This window comes from Balaenoptera physalus, assembly GCF_965194825.1.
Source record: "Balaenoptera physalus genome assembly, chromosome: 5".
NCBI classification, from domain to species: Eukaryota; Metazoa; Chordata; class Mammalia; order Artiodactyla; family Balaenopteridae; genus Balaenoptera; species Balaenoptera physalus.
The window spans coordinates 132,616,724-132,632,821 of NC_138884.1; positions in this window are offsets into that span (position 1 = coordinate 132,616,724).

Consider the following 16,098-nt stretch of genomic DNA (forward strand, 5'->3'; position numbering starts at 1 on the left):
TGGGGAAAGGATTAAACTTACTAGGCAACGTATTTTTCAGGATTGGATAATGAGGCATTCCTGTCTAAACTAATTAAAATTGGATATTATTTTGATTAAACCACAGCAAATGCCTCATAGCTGAAGTATAGTGCATTATGCGTGATGCCCCATACCCCATCATTCTTTCTCCTAGAATATCTAATCCAAAGGAATTCAATGATTTCATTTTTGCATAAATTCTTTGAGGGGAAGGCCAACATGCTATTCATCTTTGCCTATGAAGGGGGTCAGAAAATGCCACTCCAAAGTATGCCATTTTGGCATAAGGACTATTTTGAGCTTAAGGCGGTTAAGAAACAGCAAACACAAGAAGAGCTCTCTGCCCTCCCCCTTTCTGTCTAAAAGCAGGGCATAAATTCCCCCTTTGTAAAGACAATTTCCATTTGTAAAGAAAGTTTCCATTTGTAAAGTTATTCTCCTCTTTTGTAAATCTCTGGAGATAACTCTTATCACCTCACATAACTTGAGTCTGCATAACAAACCTTCCTAAACAATCCTTATTTATCATACATTTCCTAGTCTTCTAAAGCATACCCCCAGGCCAGAAGCCCAGACTGGCCACCCTCTCCTTTTCTCTGTCTAGTCCCTTCATCCCACTTTATCACCCTTTGTTAAAATGGTATATAAGACACTGGGTGTAACTGTTTCTTTGGGGTTTTCTCTTCTTTCCTGTGAAGTTCCCACATGCACATGAAATAAAACTTTTTTTCTCCTACTAATCTGTCTTTTGTCAGTTTAATTCTCAGACTCTAGTCATTGTACCTGAGAGAGTACAGGAAAGGTTTTTTTTCCTCACCTACACACAGCTTGCAGTGTGCTACATGCAGCATATGCCCAATATATTATTATTATTATTTTAATTTTTATTATTTTTAAAGAGAAAGAAGGTTTATTCAGGGAGATACACACTCCATAGACAGAGTATGGGCCATCTCAGAAGGCAAGAAGCCCCAGGGTACAGGGTTGTTAGTTTTTATAGGGGTGGGAAATTTCATAGGCTAATGAGTGGGAGGATTATTCCAACTATTTTGGGGAAAGGGTGGGATTTCCAGGAATTGGGCCACCGCCCACTTTTTGGCCTTTTATGGTCGGCCTTGGAACTGTCATGGCACCTGTGGGTGTGTCATTTAGCTGATGTATTACAGTGAGGCTCAAGGTCTATTGGAAGTCGACTAGTCTGCCATCTTGGACCTAGTTGGTTCTAATCAGTTTATGTCGTGTCCTCAATGGCTATGCCATTCTTTTAAAGGTTGTGCCCTGCCCCCTTCCTGTCTCATTCCCCCCTCAGAGATTTTACTTCCATAACCTTATGGGAAGCAGAGGGGCGACGGTCTGTCTTCTGTAGCTGCTTCAGGGCTGAGTAGGGACGTCAACCCTGCCTCTCAGGGAGTAGAAATCTCTGGATGCTGATCTAGGGGCCCCAGGGGCAGGACAGCTTCTTGTTTCGAGTCAGAGGGTGGTAAGGGTTGGAATCCTGGAATCCTCGAGTAGCCATCGTCTTGATATGGAGCTGTTGTAACTGCTTCTGTAGCCTTCCTATGAATCTTCTTGAAGAGGAAGCACTTTAGTAACAGCATCAGCTACAATAACTGTCTATAAATGACAACATATATTATTTTTAAAGAGATAAAATGTGTTTCATTTAGTCAGTGTTGATACCAGTTATGTCTGCAAGACACTAAGTGGAAATCTGAAACCTCTTATGTTGATTTTAGCAAGCAACCTGCAAGTGAATTAGGTTGTGAAATTTTGTTTTTATATCTGGGATACCACCTGAAACTACCAGTACCCACTGGCAATTCAGGAAAGCAGGATCATGGCTTTGCTTAAAAATCATGAGGAGTTAAGAGAGTCACCCATCCTTGATTAGTAATGAAATGTGATTGGTTTTAGTCATGTTTATGCTAATACTGTCATCAGTTTTAGAAATGTTTATGCTAATATTGGTAATCTCCTTAAAGGAAGTGATTCCCAAAAGTCAGGAAAAAAAAAAGTGAGACTAAACCATTAGATAAGGGGTTAGAGGCACGTAATGGTGGGAAAGTGACTGGAGAGCAGAGCTGGGGGGCAGGGGGTAGGGGGTGGGACTTGGAGCTTGAAAGAACCTGGGCTCAGGGGCAGCGTCGGAAGCCGTGGAGCAGGGGCAGCACTGGTGATAGACCTGAGTTCTGTTCCTGAAAAACGGAAAAATGAGTGGAACCCAGCAAAGCCGCAGAGGTTTTTTGTTTTTTTAAATTTTTTTATTTATTATTTATTTATTATTTTTATTTTTGGCTGTGTTGGGTCTTCGTTTCTGTGTGAGGGCTTTCTCCAGTTGCGGCGAGTGGGGGCCACTCTTCATCGCGGTGCGCGGGCCTCTCACTGTCGCGGCCTCTCTTGTTGCGGAGCAGAGGCTCCAGACGCTCAGGCTCAGTAGTTGTGGCTCACGGGCCCAGTTGCTCCGCGGCATGTGGGATCTTCCCAGACCAGGGCTCGAACCCGTGTCCCCTGCATTAGCAGGCAGATTCTCAACCACTGCGCCACCAGGGAAGCCCCTTTTTTTTCTTTTTTAAAAAATTTTTATTGGAGTATAGTTGCTTTACAATGTTGTGTTAGTTTCTGCTGTACAGCAAAGTGAATCAGTTATACATATACATATATCCACTCTTTTTTAGTTCCTTTTCCCATATAGGTCAATACAGAGTATTGAGTAGAGTTCCCTGTGCTATACAGTAGGTCCTTATTAGTTATCTATTTTATACATAGTAGTGTGTATACGTCAATCCCAGTCTCCCAATTTATCCCTGTCCCCCTCATCTCCTGGGTGTTTTGATTTGGGTGGCTAGAAGAGAGATGGTTTCAATTGGTATCAAGGGCCTAGGCCTGGAATTGAGGTACAGAGAGTTATCCCTCACTCCCAGCCCCCTCCAGAGGCCATGAGGACGAAGAGAATTATCCTCAGTCCTTGGGAAGTAGATTTGAAGGTGAACTAGTGTCATTACAATCCTGTTCTGTGTCCACCTAGGTCAAGTTCAATAAGCCTAGGTATCTGGAAATTACCCAATTTGTATCCTGTGATATCACCTCAGTGTTCAGAATTTTCTCTAAGCAGTGACCATATGTGCTGTATTTCAGAGGACACAGTACAGGGGTAGGTACTCTAGGAATAAGAATATTTCAGGAGCATGGTCTCTGGTGGAGAAACCCCTCAATTCTTGAGGTAATAATGGCATAAAGTTACCTAAAAGTGGACATTCAGAAGATCAGGGCTTCTTCACAGAGGCTTTGAGAACTATAAATGCTGTGGGTTCTATGTTTCAGATAATAAGACTGTCAGTTCTGAGGGGAAGAAGAAGCTGAAATTATCTTGTTGAGCAAGGGAGATAGAATATTGGAACACAATTTACTTGAAGATTGCTTGAGCAGGACTTATATCTACGTTTCTGAGTGAGTACGGAGGGTTTTGATTAGTTCTAGGAGAAGAGAGAAACCTTTTTATTAACTCTAACAGAATCAGGGGGTAATGTTGATTGGCTCTTGGACCAAAGCTGGGCTGATTTAGCCTACTCAGTTGAAAGCTGTTTCATTTTGGTCATATAATCCCTGATAGGATTTCAAAAAGCCAGGTTTCTCAAGGGCCATGATTTTTAAAGAATCACGTTTCTTAGTGCTATGTCCCTGACGTTCACCAGCAGATGCAGTTTTACAGTTTTGAGCATATTCAATCAGTCACACCAAAAAAGAGTTTGAATTATGTGGTCTAACCATGTTAACTGATCAAATTAACTGGAAAATATTTGAATCTCTTATTCATTTTGTGTTACAAAGACTCAGTCTTTAGCAAAACTTAACACTCTTTCATGCATTAAGAATGGGAAGCCTAAAGTGGGCTGTGTGTCCTAGAAGTAAAAGCCATGGGTTATGGCATCTGGACCAGAGGGATTCCAAAGTACGTTCCATTCCGTTCCATTCCATTCCATTTCATGAACATTCATGGAGCACATGATAGTAGTATCATGCCTACTGTGGTTACGTGCCTGGGTGCCTGTTGTTTTACATATGCAATCTCTGATTCTCAACAATTCTGCAAGAAGGTAGGGGTATTACTATTACCATTTTACAAATGAAAATCTGGGGCTTAGATAACCTGTCTAAGGTCATCCAAGTGGTAAACGACGGAACAAGAAATTTAACAAAGGTCTCTCTGACTCCAGATTCCAAGATCAAACCTCTGTACCTTGCCCAAACCTCTCTCCCTCTCCATGTGAATCTATTACAAGTGAGTACCAAGATTGCCATAGGATGGTTCTGAGGAGTGCATTTTTGCAAGGACAAGTAATTCACCAGTAAACTATTGCTATCCATTTCAGGCCTCAGTTAGGATGCTTACTGTATCTTCAGTATCCTAGTGGTAGCTCACGAGACAAACTCATTTCAGCGAATCACCAAGCCACTTCATCACCATCTGTGCTTTGGGTTGGGAAGGCGCTGGAATGGGGGCACTGTTCAGGATCAACCAGCGGACAGAGTGAAATGTTAGTAAAAGGTTTCCCCTTAGAGCTGTGACTCTTCACTCTGACTTTGGTTTCCCTCTTCTCTACCTATATTTTCAAGTCCATCAGCGCTTCCAATCTGGACAAGAATCACCAACTGTAATAGTTCACACCGAGGTTTAACGGCTAAGTGCATCACTAAACGTTTTTTATTTTCAAAAGAAAAAAAAGATAGAAGACAACGGCTAACCCAGAGAAAGCAACCATTAGCAGCACAGATCTTTATGCATTCATTAGCCATTGGTACCTAACTCTTTAATGTATCTGGTACTGAAGGATGGCAGAATGTGCTTCCCCAAAATATGTCACTTGGGCATATGGATTATTTTGAGCTAAAAGCACTAAAAAACAGCAGGGGCAAGAAGGACACTCTGATCTTCTTTTTTCTTCCCCAAAGCAGGAGATAAAACTCTCATGTGAAAGATGCCCTCCCGGTACCAGGAGGAAAGGAACATTCTTATCACCAGAGGTGGGGAGCGGAGGCTGAGAGAACTCTGTACAAACAGACCTTGTTAAAATAACTCTCATCTTCCTTTGCTCTCCCCATATATGTTAGTTATTTTTCCACAATTGCCTCTTTGTTCAACCTAGTATATAAATGCACTTAGATTTTGCCACTTCTTTGGGTCTTCATTTCCTTCTGAAGGCTCCTGTATCCTGTAAAACTTGTATTAAATAAACCTGTATGCTTTTCTCCCGTTAATCTATCTTATGTCAATTTAATTCTCAGGCCCAGCCAGGGACTCAAAGAGGGTAGAAGTAAAATTCCTACCCTCCTCCTCCCCCCTGACAGTACCTATGTTACCGTGCTCAACCCTGCAAAGTGAGACTGAGTAAAATCCACTTCCTGCCCTCAGCGAGCCTGTCTTCCATCACAGAAGACAGATAGGTCAACACGAGCATGGGAGCATGGCAAAGGCACCACTGGAGTCATGCACAGGTGCCCAGAGTGTAGACGGAGGTGGCAGAGTGGAGGGGGGAGGTGGCAGTGTTACAGGGAAGGCATAGCTTCCTTTTGCCTGACCATCACATTTCTATAAGACTGACGTTATTCAGACCATGAGATGTGAGGGTGAATAGCTCTCACAGCTTTCAGCTCCGTTAGGCGACCTCAATTCAAGCTGGCTGGTGAATCAGCATGTCCCTGTGATCTTTTAGGCATGTGTCCTTGCGTGCAGGACTGAGAGGTGCTGTTCTTCTAAACGTCAAGAGAGCCATCAGCACCGCAGTGGAGGTTTCCAGAGGTTCCTACTCATCCCAGAGTATGGATGTAATGGTGGTAGTGATTTCTTTTTAAAGAACTTTCCAATAAATTAGGATTTGAGGTTAAGGTAAAACTGCTTCCGGCTTCAGAACAATCATGTTAATGACCCCTATGGAATTTGGGAGATGTGGAAATGACTTTTGTGTAGTTGTCAATTCCACCCTTTGGGAGGGAACATTTCTTGTGGTTCAAGAGATCCACACATTCTACTGGTGCTTATTTTTAATTGTTTTGATGGTGTTTCTCTTGATTATTTAGTAGATGGCTTTTAATTTCCTTGAACATAGAAAGTCTGAATCATATGTAATTCCTTGCACTGTGCATAGTAAATGCAGAGATTCTAAGGATTTAGGGCTCCATCTAAGTGTAAGACATTGTCATTTTCAGGGCCAGAAGCCCAATCTACTTCAAACATCTTCTCACTATCCAAGAGTCTTTCCTTTGAATTAAGTCCTCTCTTCCCCCCCTCCCCAATTTTTGTAAATATGTTTGTGTAATTTGGCCATTATCACATTAGCCCATTAAGATCCATAGCTAAATAACATAGGATTATTCTTGCTTTTAAAGAAATCAGAGATCCCAAGGTAGAGGTCAGAGGCAGCATGTGGTGAAGGAAAATTTGAGAAAGGGAAATCTGCTGAGGGCTTCCAGAAAGCATTGGCCAACTCTTGATAAGGAACCTCATGAAAAAATAACCAAGGCTGGGGGCAAACTTTGCCCGTTTTATGGTTTTGCATAGGGTGAGCCTTTTGAGGCTCATAGGGCAGATGATTTTATTTGGCTACTGAAGTTACAGTAAATGGCCACAAATGCTGGTATAGTCAGAAAGTAAATTTATCTTTGGTATTATAATCCGTTCTAAAATGTTTTTAATATTAAAAAAATGAAACTTGATGAAACAATGCATTTAGAATGAGTATATTTAATTTTCTTTTAAAAAACGTGTAGATCTATTTCTCTTAGGGAAATAATTGAACTGTATTAAATTCCAAGTGCAAAAAAGTATACACTCTCACATTCTGTCTTTTGTCCAGCCAGAAACTCCTCCTAACATAACTTAGAGCGGTGGTTCTCACACTTGGCCGATGATCTGAATACCGTGGAGAATTTCATATAAATTCTCAGGTACTATCCTAGACCTACTCTCTCAATGTCCAGGCGTGGGACCCCAGAAAGCTGTACTTTTAAAGGCTGTCCAGGTGATATGGGGCCTTTGACGGATCTGAGAACCACTGCCATAAAACAGACAGGGATTTAAAACTTTCAGTCTTATCTCAGCCTCTCACTGAATATGCTCCTGTAATGGTTTAAGGTAATAATGACCTTGTTGGAAGCTCTTTCCTGTTGATTAATGACCAGCTGGAAGAAGTTGTCTCGAGGATCTTTCAATTCAGACTGCCAATAATTACGCAACTAAAGGTACGCCTGCAGTTCAGATGTGTCACGTGTTCCTCTGGGAGGAACATTGCACTCTTAGGTTGGCTTAATTGCATTCCTTTCCTAATTCATCGCTCAAATGCCACAGTTGCTGCAAAACAGAAAAAACAAACAAGAGGATCAAAGTGTATGTCTCTGCTGGAGCAAACAGGGGCAGAGAGGCATGGGAGAAGATTTAGCTCTTGGGTGGATTTTGCTGAATTGTTCTATTTGTGTAGCAGTGATTTGTACCAGGTAATGTGAACTAGGTTGCCCTTGGTCTCTTTACAGATTACACCCCATTTCCTTTACTGTGCTGCTAAGTAATTCTCAGGGAATTATTCCCCCTCAAACTTCTCTCCGCTAACAGAGTGATCTGCCACATATGCTTCCACTTTATGTACCCCTGGACAGCCGGTGGCTTCAGAAACTGCCTGCCTTTCAAACCATTCAGGCTGGAGCTGCAATCTGTCCACCCACCCCTTTCCCATGAGGTAAAGGGAATGTTCATACCTCAGGTCTTGTTACCAAGCAACATAGTTCCATTTGCCAATTGCCACCATTTCCTTCTCATAGTATTACAGGCCTTATTATTAACATTTAGTTCAGAGAAATTGCTGTCATTATGTGAAGTAACTTCCTTTAGAGGTTATTCATTAACCTTAGGTATTTTACTGTGTAATTATAATTGCCAAGTGCCGCAGGCTTGGAAAACCTTTGAACTCCTCAAGGTATTAGGGGATGGCAGAAAGGATATTATCTGCTTTTTCTTCCTTTTCTGGTTGTTTTAATCTCGAAGGTGTCCCATTTCCCCTGTGGAGGTGTCTGCCTTCCTAGAGGGTAAACTTCCAGATTGCTGACTGTAAACTCAGAAGATAACGATGGAGGAACTGGCCTGGCAGAGTCTGATTTCCCCAAATACTGGAGTGGAGGGAAATGGTTCCTCCTTTGTCTTAAGGAAAAATAGCGGGGATATTCATAAGACCCACACGGTTGGCACGTACACTCGTTCGTATGTGGGGCTCCGTGAAGACCTCGCACAATACCTGCGATTGTATATCGTGCACAACCTCGTGGAAGACCGTCATTCTACTGCTCACTTAATGGCTCCGTAAAAGCAATTTTTCACTCCCCGGCTCTGCAGGAGCCAGGTGTGCTTTCCATAATACGCCTATTATACAGCCATCCTCACTCAGTACCCACTGCTTACACAATGACCCTGTGATTTGCCCCATCACGGCGTGGCTGCCAGCGTCTTTGGTGCCCACCCAGGACACCTTCAGGTACGCACGTCACTTGCATTTGCAGGCAGGGCTGCGGGGAAACACCCCTTTTCTGTCTTTGTTTCAAGACGAACAAAGGTAAATGGCATTTTTCTTCCTCCCAGCCACATGCGCCTGCAGCACGGGTGCCCCCAAAAAAGGAAACCTGTTTCCCTCCTCCTAGGGTTCTGGTTTCCCCACCCGGTCTCCCCACAGTCCTCCACCCCCCCCACCCCCACCCAGTCCCTCCGGCCTCCACTCAGACTGGGAGAAGCGGCCCGACCTTCCAGGTAACCAGATTCCCCAGACGGAAGGGGCGAGGGCCGCTGGGAAGACCTCACCTGCCACGCCAGGAAGGCGCCCCTTTTTCCGAAAGCTCGGGGACAGGCGATCCCCGAGTGCTGTTTTGAATCTGAATTTGAAGCAGGCAGAGTTCCTGAAAGGGTGCTTGCCTCCGCCCCCGACGGCCTCCACTTTGATCATTACCAGGGAAGAGGCACGGCCGGCCGTGGGGTTTTCTGGCGTGAACCGGGCTGCCGGGCAAAGGCAGCGCGCTCTGCGGAGGAAAAGGCCGAGCGGGTGTCCCGGGAGCTGCGGCACAAGTCTGGACGCGGAGGCTGCACGCGGGGAGGGCCGGGCCGCCCTGGCAGGAGACCGAGCTGCAGGCCTCGGCCAGGAACCGCGTCCCTCCGTCACTTCCCCGGCTCTGCCGTCCCTAGCGTGCCCTTGACAGCTCTCTTCTTTGATCTGGAAAATAGGAGAAGTTAGGGGACACTTTGATATTCTTTAAAAGGCGCGGGGATTTGCTGCTTTCTCCCCAAATAAAGGGCTGATAGGGAGTTTCTGGAAGGAACGTGCTGTCACATGTAATCTAATGAGCTTGGCCTCCTCTTCCAGTGCCCATTAATCTATCAGCCAACACCGAAAGCATCTAAGTGTGGATTCTGTGTGCAGTGAAGTAAGAGCACGGTCTCTGCTTTTAAGGGATTTATGGTTTAGCTGGGGAGATGGAATATATATGAGTGTACAACGCGGTAATAGCTAACATTGATTGAGTACTTCCCGTGTGCCACGTTCTGTGTGGCACTTTCCTTTATTCCTCATAACAGCCCATCAAATAGGTACTGTGTGATCATCTCCATGTTACAGATGTTTTAGCGAGATCACGTGCCCCAGGCCACACCGGGTGCGCAGTTAGGCTGTGCATCAGATCTGGCGACTCCAGAGGAGAGAGCTGCGTTTGCAAACCCAAGTCTGTTGAACATGAAGTGACGGTGAGCGGTCCGTTGCCCTTGGCCTCATCCTCTCCACCCCGGTTCCGAGACTGTTCGCCTTGCCCTCTCTCTGGAGAGCAGGCAAACTGCCCAGAGGAACGTTTTTAGCCCCCAGTACCCTTTGGGACCCTACACAAGTTCTGTTTCTTCCCCTTCCTCTGTCTTTTCCTGCTCAACAATCACAGCCCAGTTCTTTTTTCCTTAGGCGACATTAACCTTATACATGCATCTTGTTTGTCCTCTGTGATTTTATTATCCAAGTAGAGAGAAGGGACCTAATTCAAAACAAGTAAGTGTACAAAGCATACAAAGCAGAATCACCTCAATGAGGTAGAACTTGATGGTCTCTTAGGTTCCTTCCCTTGACTTTCAGTGATTCCTTCCCTCTCTGTTTTACACGGAGCAGTGACCTTCCTTAAACACAGTCAGGTAGAGTCAGGGTTTTACCAGTACCCCAAAGGCAAAGGCGGGTCTCACAAGTTAGCATCTTCAACTCAGTTTGCCGCTCATGGTGACTAAAGGACGAAACAGAATGTGGTTTTCTGGGAAGCCAGAATCTTGATAATTTTTAACAGTGTAAAACACTGGTCCATGGGATTTTATGAGTATCCTGGGGAGACACATCTTTTGACCTGGTATATAGTCCCACATCTCTGGGCGCTGGGCTAATTTCAGCAGCTCCTTTGGCCATGGGTGTGAATGGGAAACATGGTGTTCAGAAAATTCCAGATTGACTGGAATTAACCCAGGGTCCCCTGTTCTTTACGTTGTATCCCTAGTCAACCTAGTCGATGGGGATTGAGAAGGCCCAGAAATCCTTGTTTAGTATAATTTCGTCTTCCTTTAACCAGAAATAATATTTACCCGAAAACTTGCTACACTTTGTTTTGCTTTTATTGAGCGCCTCTCTTTGCATCACCTATTGGTAAAAAATAATGAAAAGAACAGAGTAGGTGCTGGGAAACCTGCGTTCTGTTTTCAGACCTGCTGCTAGCCAGCCTGGGACCCGTGATACCAACTCCCATCCATATGGGCCTCAGTTTCCTCACTTTTAAAAAAATAAAAACTTGGACCAGGCCAGTGGTTTTCAAATCACAGCGGCTCTGCTTTTATCTTTTAGGTATTGCAGTTTTGTGAAAGATATTTGTTTACTAAATGGAAAGGGAGACTCACCGACAACAACTGTTATAAACCCACTGCTCTAGAGGCTCGCTGAGGTCTTCAGCTCTAAAGTTCTACAGTTCTCTTGAAGGCCGTAGGTAATGGCCATGCTCCTTGGGAATCACAGCTGTTTCGTTTGGCTGGATTATAAATTGCCTGAAGGACAGAAGTTGGAAGACAAGGCTGGAAAAGAAGTTTCAGTCCAGATTTGGGATTGCCACGGGAGCTTGGCCAATCTGGACATTGTTTCGTTGGAATTCAGGGGCCACCAATGATCTTTGAGGGCAAAATTTGGTCAGTTATGTTGTGCATGCAGCTGTGAGTAACAGAGACCTGAAAAATAGTAGCTTAAGCAGAGAAGAGTTACTTCCTTATATAAGATCCTCCAAGATGGGCGAATTTGGGGCAGGCATGCAAGCTCCATGCAGCCATCAGGGACCCAGACCCCTCCTAGTGTTTTGCTTTTCTGTTGAGCGAAGCAGGCTTTCCTTCTCACAGTTACCTCATGGTCCATGATGGCTGCTGGACTCCACCCACCATGCTTGCGTTGCAGGCTGGAAGGAGGAGTGAAAAGGAAAAGGGGCACGCATCCCAGCCGAGTCAGCTCACTTTAATCAACCTTCTCAGCGGTCCCTCACGACCCATTTTTTTACATCTCATCAGCCAGAACTGAGTCTTATTGCCACACTTAGTTTCAGGGAACCTAAGAAATGTACACTTTATTCCGGGCAAGGATGTGACTAGCTGAAAGTCGGGGTTTTGCTACTAAGAGAGAAGGGAAAATGGATATTGGAAGGCAGCTTGGTGTGGTCTCTGCTACAGAAAATGATCAGAGTTCTGCCCTGGATTCATTTATTTAGTGGCAGTAGCTGGGAAGCTATGGACTAGGTGGAGGGAATGAGAACCTGAAACTGGAGTGACCCTGGGAAGGTGGGACGGGGAATGAGGGGGAGCTCATGCGGAGGAGGGCCAACAGGACTCTCCGGGTTTGACGGGATTTCATCAGCTGTGCGTGAGCATGTGGAAGGATGCAAAGAACACACTCAATTTTAGAACCATGTGAAAGGGATGCTGGTGATGCCAGTAACTAAAATAAGGAAGTCGGAGGAGGAGTTTTCGGGAAGGAGGTCATGAATTAGGTTTTGGACAGGTTGAGCGTGGTGCTGGTGGTACACCAGGACCGGAGCTTTGGGGGAATTTGTATTGTACATTTCCAAGTAGAAAGGAAGTTCACCTAAGTTTTAAAATCCTGATATCTAGGATGTCCTAAAGTCTCAGATGCTTTTGGGGGCGCGTGTTGTTATTTAGGGACATTCTGTTCATCATGATGGAGTAAGGCAACGGGGTTACCTCTTCTCTGCTGAACCCAAGCTCCACAGAGATTCTTTTCCACCGTTAGGCTTAAGGATCCTGAGAGTTATGACAAGGATGGTGTTCTGGGAAAATGACTGTTTCTTAAAAGAGCTTCTTCCCGGAATCCCTGTGTGTTCTTCCACACTGGAGAGCTCAAATACGGACAAAACACAACACTCTTCCATTGTTGTCCCGGGGCATGTCTTAGTAGCAGGTGCCCTTATTTCCCTTTTGCTCTGAGCCTCCATCGGGCCCCAGTTGACCTTTCCTGTTTTAGGCCCACTGTTAGGGTGGCACAGGCTAAGTGGGGCTGCCCTTGCATTGAGGAGGAGTGTACGTAAAGAACCGTGTGCAGCACCTCTGGGTCCTGGAGAAAAGCTTACCTTGAAACTGTGGAGGGAATCTCCTGGCAGTCCAGTGGTTAGGACTCTGTGCTCTCACTGCTGAGGGCCCAGGTTCAATCCCTGGCCAGGGAACTAAGATCCCACAAGCCACATGGTGTGGCCAAAAAAAGAAGAAAAAAAAAGTGGAGGTGAGGGCCCAAATTGCCCTCAATTGGGGACAGATAACAAGGTTACTAGTAAAGGCGGTCAGGAAACTAAAGATTAAGGCAAGGGGTTGTGAGGTCAGGCAGCAGAGTTTAAATCCACTGAACATGGGGTATGATGGGGAGAGCTCTTAGTGCATCTTGCCTGGGTAAAAGCAGCTCCTTAAGAGAGAAAACCTGGGCCAGATAATCCCTAGCGGGGGCCTTAAAAAAGCCATGCTCAGTGAGACAAGAGAGAGAAGTCCACCCAGCCTCCATGTCATATAGAGTGTTAGTTACTAGTATGCTTGGTTATATAAACCTAGATTTTGGATATCCCTTCCCTTCAGAATTTTGAAGGCATTGTTCTCTTGTCTTCTGGGTGAAGGTATTGCTGCTGAGGAGTGTGACAGCAATTCTGACCACCGGTCCTTTATTTGTGACCTTTTTTTTCTTTATGGAAGCTTTTAGGATCTTCTCCACTTGACACTGACGTGCTCTGCTGTAAATCTTCTATTATTCAGTGTGATGCTCTCTTAATGGGCCCTCACTTGTGTCCTTCAGGTATGGGACATTTTCTCATATTATTTCTTTGATAATTTCTTCATGCTACATTCTCTGTTCTCTCTTTCTGGAATTCCTATTAGTCACACGGTGGATCTCCTGGACATCTTTTCTCTCCTGTTTTTCATCCCTTTGCTTTATATTCTGTGGCTCTTTGTATTGCCTTCTTTATAGGGTAATTAACAATTATTTTTTCTATTGTCATCAAAAGGCGGTTGTGGTCCAATGAATGGAGATTGAGCGGGGGAGGGTGGGAAGGCTTTTTGGCCCCGGGACATTGTCTGGTGGGGAAGCGCGCTGAATTTTCCCCTCACTAAGTCATCAGCCACGTGGCTCTAGTCTTCCGTGTGATTTGACACAACTGAAATTCATTGGTTCCTTGGATTTCTGAATGGAGATGGAGGCCTTCTTTGCAACCTCAGTTCTTCCAGCTTTCTGTGTCTCCTTGGCTTAGAACATGTGTTTGGGTCCTTAATGTAACTAATGAATTGAAGAAGTGGATGGTTACAAATGCATCACCTGTTGTTATTAGTATACCTAGAGTGGTTTTCGTTCTGTGCAGATCCTGATGATTTAGTTGTATACCTCCAGGCAGCCAACTATCCACGTTGCTTGAATAAAGCTGCTTTTCTGAAAAAGTTAATTTGAGTTTTAGAGTATTTTCACTTGAACATCATATTGGCATAATACGAATTTAAGAATGCTTGTTTGTTTATTGTATTTTTGAGCATTTAACAGAATAAACCAAAATAATCTACTTCCTATTTTTGTCTTATGGAGACTTGGTCTTATAGAGACTCAGGCCTTGCTGGAGATCTAAATGTCCTTGGCCTCCCCGTTATCCCTCCCACCCCCACCCCCGCCCCTGCCCCAGCTTCTTGGCAAACTCTCTTCTTTTTAGATTCTGAACTACTGCTACACCATCTTGGTTCTTCCATTTTCTAGACTGTCTCTTGCTGCCTTCCACGCCTCTCTGTTTTCACCCTTCCTGGTTCTCTTCTTCCTTTCATTCTCTAAGTTAGTGTTTTTCAGACTGTGGTTTATGAACGTCCAGCATCAGAATCCCCTGGGGCCTGACAAGACCAAGCGGATCAGAACCCCTGAGAGTAAGCTGGGGGCGGCTCAGGAGTGTGCCCGTTGATCAAGCATTCCTGGGGCTTCTCGTGACACCTGAGTTCAAGACACGCTGCTCTAACGCCTGATACCCACCAGACTCACTCCCTGACACTGCTGTTTGTTCTTACCCTTTTCGCACGGGGGGTGATTCATACACTGGCCGGCTTCACTTTCCTGGGAGGCACCAGAGGCTCCCTTCCCGGTGGGTGTGACCTCTTATCCCACATCAAATCTTCTATTTCCAGCTATTCACTGGGACTCTCCCCTATGCTGCATGTGACCACTCACACTGGCCATCTACTGGGACAACCTCCCGGAGTGTTAGGTACTTTTCTCCCAGGTCATTTTGTAGATTGAGGACACAGCGCCTGAGAGCGATCTACGTGGTAAGATTGGCTTTGTTAGGGTGAATCATTATAAATGCGTATTGAATGCATGGATGAGAGGACAATTCACCTGAACGAACCACCTTGGTAGACTTTATGTGGGGTCTGGGTGTATTGTTCTTCTTGAATTACTTCTCCTAGAACCACTGGGAGATAGGAGAGGGGGGAGCAAGTGGTAGCGTTCAGCTTTAACAATCACAGTGCAAAAGCTCTGGGAAGCACCCTGGCATATGCCATGGCCAGCCAGGAGTGCCCTATAAAGGAGACTTTACCGATAGCATTTTGGGGGGGAATTGTGTGGTGTTCATTGACTGTTGGTTATTGTAGAACTGGGTCAGTCAGAGGTCAGGGAGGCAGGGAAGGGGGAAGCTGTGGGCTTAGAGATGGAACAAGCAGTTCTACCAATCCCTGCGAGATCTGTAGAGAGAACACAGGGCTTTCAAAAACACATTTTGGGGAATTTTCTTTATAAAGTTATCAGAAGAGTAGATCACTGCACTCTTCATCCTCTGCATGTGAAACAATACAAGTATCATAGGGAAAAGCCCCATTATGAGAAAGCAGTTAGAATAACTGCACATTAGGAGAGTTAGGTCACTGCTGGCCGGTCTGGCGGTGATTTGCATCCGTTTCAGTACGGGGGAAAGGAATGTTTGATCTGACAGAAAGTGGACAAGGAACGCAGCCTCTCCACTTCGCAGGTTGCTGATGGCTCCCCCGGGGATTTACTGCTTCCTCCACGGAGCTCCCACTGCAGCTGGAATAGAGGCTTGTTTCTCCAGCTGTCTAACCTTCAGTGTTATCTGTCTCTCGTTGACCTCTTAGTTTTATAATGAGTCAGTTTATTTGTGTGTGCAAATTGAGTTTTCTTAGAAATAGAACAGAGCTAGAAAGAGACCAATGTTTTAGTCGTTTCCTCTGAAGAAGGAGAAGCCGCCAGGGGACCTGGCACCGCGGAAGGTGCTTACACTCTGACAGCCCCTGTTGTTGGTGTCTTTTAACACCGTGGAGTGAAGTCTAGTGGTCAGAGGAAGATTGTCTCCCTGTGGGAGGTGGAAATATCCGCAGGGTTTACCAGCTAATTACTTCTGGAGGCCCTAGGAGCTCAGAGAATTTGCTTAGCAACTGGCCTGACCGGTCCCCCGACCCCTGCTGTCCCCTGACATTACCCGACTTACCAGCGGGGCTGGTGGAGCAGTTTG